The sequence below is a fragment of the Dendrobium catenatum genome, unplaced genomic scaffold (assembly GCF_001605985.2).
Source record: "Dendrobium catenatum unplaced genomic scaffold, ASM160598v2 original_scaffold_86101, whole genome shotgun sequence".
Taxonomy (NCBI): Eukaryota; Viridiplantae; Streptophyta; class Magnoliopsida; order Asparagales; family Orchidaceae; genus Dendrobium; species Dendrobium catenatum.
The window spans coordinates 256,042-261,684 of record NW_021404542.1 but is presented as its reverse complement, the minus strand read 5'-3'; positions in this window follow the sequence as shown (position 1 = coordinate 261,684).

The window sequence follows — 5,643 nt, the reverse complement described above, 5'->3', positions numbered from 1 at the left end:
TTTTGACACATTAAAATGGGCTCCAAAATACCTAAATTTGCAAAGAGTCGTTACAATCGTACAGTACGATTCTTAATCATACAGTACGATATGTATAAACAGGCTTCATCCTGGTACAAACATGTACGAACAGTTCAAAATAACTCATACATTACTATAAAAAATCATATGGTAGATCCTTAACATAACTGATCGTAAAGGACGATAGCCGGGATGATTAAATGTCGTCTCTGCTCATCGTCTTGTACGATATACATCATACAGTATGAATGGACAAAATCAAGGCATCATCCAGGATGAGTTCCGGGACGATCAAATGTCATCTCTATTTATCATCGAGTATGATATACATCGTACTATACGATGAGACAAAAAATAAAGGATCGTCCAGGATGATCTCCGGGACGATCAGAATTCGTATATATTCATCGTATTGTACGAACGGGTTCGTACAATATGATATTCAATTTGAAATTAAGCCTTGAATTCTTTCACTAATCACGTGTTAATTTAAGTAAGTATTTAAAATACATCGTACAGTACGAAGATTTTCGTACAGTATGAATGGCTGAGAAAACTCACTTAAGTTAACTTGACGGCTAGGATTTTGGATTTGGAACACATCGTACAATATGATATAAATCGTACGGTATGACCTATTCATAGAAAATCATTTTACCAACTCAGGTTGTACAGTACGAAATAAATTCATACAGTACTATCACCAGAGAAGAAAAAACTTCATTTTTACTTTTAAGACTCTCTCCCCCTGTGTGTGCATGGTTGCTCAGACTTATATGCAGTTTGTGGCTAGACTCAAGAAAATAAAAAATAAAATAAATAACAAAATATATTGTCAGACTCATACTCCTAATCTAACCATTCTTGAGTCTTCCTATCGTCTTGAGTAGCTTGTGATCTTCCCGAAATATTAGTATTCACGGACAATAACCAATAATAAATGATATTCAATGAATAGTAAATCAGACGACATTATTTTTCATCATCAAAATCTCAAACTCGGGGTCATGGGTCACAACACTATGACTGTTATCTTCTATGAGATGATACACGAGCAAGTTGAATGCTATATGGATGATTTGGTGGTCAAAAGCAAGGTTCGTGGAGATCACCTTTGAGATCTACGAGTCATTTTTGAACGTCTGCGCAAGTTTGATTTGAAAATGAATACTTTGAAATGCGCATTTGGAGTTAGTGCAGGAAAGTTCTTGGGGTTTATAGTTTGCTATCAGTGCATTAAGATAGACCCTTTTATGATCAAAGCGATAGTGGATTTGAAACCCCCTAATAGTCTTACCTAGTTGAGATCCTTTCAGGGTAAACTTGCTTTCTTGTGGATATTTATCTCCAACCTTTTCGGTAGGTGTCATCCCTTTACTGCTCTAGTGAAGAAGGATGCCCGATTCCATTGGGATGAGCATTGTCAGGAGGCCTTTGAGAGTATAAAGTGCTACTTGATGAACCCCCCTATTTTAGTTACACCCATCCCAGGTAGGCCTTTGATTCTTTACACCACGGTCCTGGATGAGTCTTTGGATGTATTGTTAGCTAAAGAGAATGAAGAAGGTAAAGAGAATGCCTTATACTACCTTAGCAGACGATTGATACCTGTAGAGCTTAAGTACGCAACGAAGGAAAAATAATGTTTAACTTTAATCTTTGCAGTGCAAAAGCTTAGACATTATATATTGTCACATAAAATTAACTTAATCTGTCGAGTCAACCCCTTACAGTACTTGATGACCCGTCCAACCCTCTCAGGTCATCTAGCATGATGGTCTATAATCCTACTATAATTTGATATTACTTTTATCCTTCAGCAGGTAGTTAAAGGGCAGGCCTACCTGATTTTCTAGTCGATCACTCGATCCCTGCTGATTCCCCACTCAATGATGATCTACCTAATGAACTAATCATGGGTGTGGACGAACAGGAGTCCCCTACTTGGGATTTTTACTTTGATGGTGCATCATTCGTTAAAGCCTTAGGTACATATGAAACTCATACAGTTAGGTTAGGTTTAGGCCTAATTTTTGTATCCCCTAAAGGTCTTACTCTACGGTACTCCTATAGTTTACCAGAACCTCGTAATAATAATGAAGCTGAGTATGAAGCTCTAATTTTGGGGCTTAAGTTGGCCATTCATATGAATATTATGCGGGTGAAAAATATTTGGAGACTCCCAACTGATAATAAATCAAGTAGTTGGAGTCTATAAAGTACTTAAGCCTGAGCTCTTCTCCTATCATAATAAAGTAATGGAGCTCTTCTGCTTAATATTAGGAGTAACTTTGGTCAAAATCCCTATATCTAAAAATGAAAAAAGTAGACGCCTCGGCCAAGTTAGCAAAAGAATTAGCTGACATACTGGAAACCCCGTATCTATTATTGTCCAATATCGTCAAGCTCTGTGCCCCATGGACTTATCTTCTCCTGATTAGACCCTCATAGCATTTGCTATTGATGAGAATTCAGATTAGAGAGTGCCCTTCATAGAATATCTGAAGCACGGTAGACTTCTAGATGATAGATTTCTCACTGCTCAAATTAGAAATAAGTCTCTATTATTCACCTTTGTAAATGATACCTTGTATCGACGCTCTTTTGACTAAATATGGTTGTGTTGCCTTAATAAAGAAGAGGCTCATAAGGTTATGGGTGAGATACATAAAGGGCCTTGTGGTGCCCATTAGTCTGGACCTAAAATGAAAGGCAGAATTAAACGCCTTGGCTACTATTGGCCAACTATGATTCGTGATTATATGGAGCACGCTAGAAGGTGCCACCAGTGCCAGATTCATAGTATGGTGATTCATCAACCCCCTAATCTGTTGCACCCTACTATATCGTCTTGACCATTTGAGGGCTGGGGCACGGATGTAGTGGGTCTTGTAGACCTTCCTTCTTCTAAGGGGTATATATTTATTTTAGCTGCCACTGATTACTTCTCTAAATGGGCAGAAGTTATCCCACTAAAAGAGGTTAAATCAGAAAATGTGATGCGGTTCTTTTGCGATAATATTATTTATCGCTTTAGTGTTCCACGCCGTATAATCTCTGATAATAACCCATCCTTTAGAAGCACCAAAATTGCCAGATTTATCCGCCGCCATAACATTAATTGGCGATACTCTTTAATTTACTATCACAAAGCCAATAGCTTGGCGGAGACATTTAATAAGAATATCGTGCAACTGATAAGGAAAATCCTTGTTGAAAATAAAAGAGAATGACATGATAGGTTACCTGAAGCATTATGGGCCTATAGAACTACCTACCATACTCCTGCTCAGTCCCCATATGCTTTAGCTTTTGGAATTGCAGCAATCCTCCCACTCGAGGTCGAGCTCCCCTCACTACGTATAGCAGTTAGTTATAATCTATTTGATGAAGATAAAGCCCGACTAAGGTTGGAAGAGCTTGATGGTTTAGAAGAGCCTTGCTTACAAGCTCATCAAAACCTTAAGCTATACCATGCTCGAATGGCCCGATCACATGATCGCCTTATTAGACCCCGTACTTTCTAGATTGGCAATTTAGTTCTCATTTTGTGTAGGCCTATCATTCCGCGTCAGCGCCGAAGTGGTTAGTTTGAGCCTATTTGGGAAGGCCCCTTCACTGTAGAGCAAGTTTATGAATATGATGTTTACCTTCTTGTTGATGCAAATGATGTTCACCCTATACTTAACATCAACGATTAGTACATGAAAAAGTACTATGCTTGAGTCTAGTACGTCACAGGGGAGCCTTCCTACCGCCAGTAGATATCCCTCTATATATATACCCCTTGAAAGGATCCTTTTTACTTTTTGGCACTCTGTGTGGCCACGATAATTTGTCCTCTACCACACGATATTCACTACGAAGAGTAAAAGGTTGTCCTTGTTGAAACTTGATCACTATGAATTAAGTTGTTAAACCTAACCTTATGTCTCAGCGGCTAACCAAGAGGGGGGTAAATGAGTAATTAAAATTTAATCCCTCTTTTTGATCTTTTAAACATAAAAATAAACTTTAATGAGTTTTGTAGAAAATGTTTTTCAACCACAGTTTTAAAATTAAAAACACAAAAATAAAAAAGGCAGTGGAAAAATAAAGACACGAGGTTTATAGTGGTTCGGTCAAAATCAGACCTACATCCACTCCCCGGAGGCACCGAGTATTACATTAATATCAATAGTGACTCTCCTTTTGCACCCACAGCAAGACGGAGAAGTCTTTACAAACACTCTTTCCACCACTACCCGGTGCGACAGAGAACCGTCATCCTTTTACACTATTCCTAGTGCTAGCAGAGAACCGTCGTCCTTTTACACTATCCCCAGTGTTGGCAAAGAACTGACATCCTTTTTCACTATCCCCAATTTTGGTAGAGAACCCTTCGTCCTTTCACACTCTTCTAATGTGGGAAGAGTACCGTTCAGCTATTCACACTCTCCAAGCCTGGGTAGAGAACCCTTTGGCTGTTCACACTCTCCAAATGTGGGCAGAGAACCCTTCGACTGTTCACACTCTCCAAGTGTCGGCACTTCAGCTGTTCACACTCTCCAAGAGTTGGCAGAGAATCGGATCTCCTTGACAGTTCTTCTCACAATAAATCTAGAAGGAAGAAAGAAAAGAGTGAAGTAAACCCAAATCACAAGTAGAGATTCTTACCTTTGAATACTAAGTGAAATCTTCACACTCCAATGACAACAAATCTCCTTCAAACACTCTCTCACACTCTCTCCTTGACTCTTCTTTCAAAAGGCATGAAGTTCAGTTGACAAAAAGATTATGTGGCAGTTTAGTTTGGACTATTTATAGGAAAGACACAAAAAATAGTCCAAAAACTACAAATATTCAAGTCAATACGAATTGGATCATCCCGTATGATCCTGGATCGTCCTGGACGATTCTACTTAAATGCGTTGGAAATGAACGTAATGTATATGGGTACGAAATGAATTTGTACACACACATCATCCCGTACGAACTAGGTTCGTCCGGTATGAACGGTTATTCCACAGGTCGGTTCCCAAAAACTGTAGAACGTCACTTAATTTTTCAGAGTCGGTTCACTTTGTCCTGGGACGAATATTGGTTCATCAGGACAAAATTTTTCCATAGAGCAAATCTTCCCGAGACGAATACACTTCGTCCTGGACGAAATTACTCCAGAGAGCAACTCGTCTTGGAACGAATACACTTCGTTCTTGAACGAAAATTTTCCAGAGAACATTTCGTCCTGGGACGAATACACTTCGTCCTGGATGATCAGGACTTAGAAAAATTTTCTTCAATTCCTATTCATTCCATTGCTCTTACAAGGAGATAACTGACTTGATCGTCCCGTACGATCAGTAAAAAATTTTCATTGTCTCCTAAAGTGTGTGTGTGTGTATTCACTCAATTACAATCACATATTTTCAAACTTAATTAAACAAATACAAGTTTTAAATACACAAAGTATCTCATGCTGAATTTGATTTGAAGTCTTTGTAGTCTGGAGTTTGATTTTCTTGATTTGTTAGTACACATAAGAGCAAAAATAACTCCTCCAAAAAGTGTTAGGAGATAATTATACCTAAAATAATAATATTTGAAATCATCAAAACTACATAAGTAGCAATAATGTAAAAC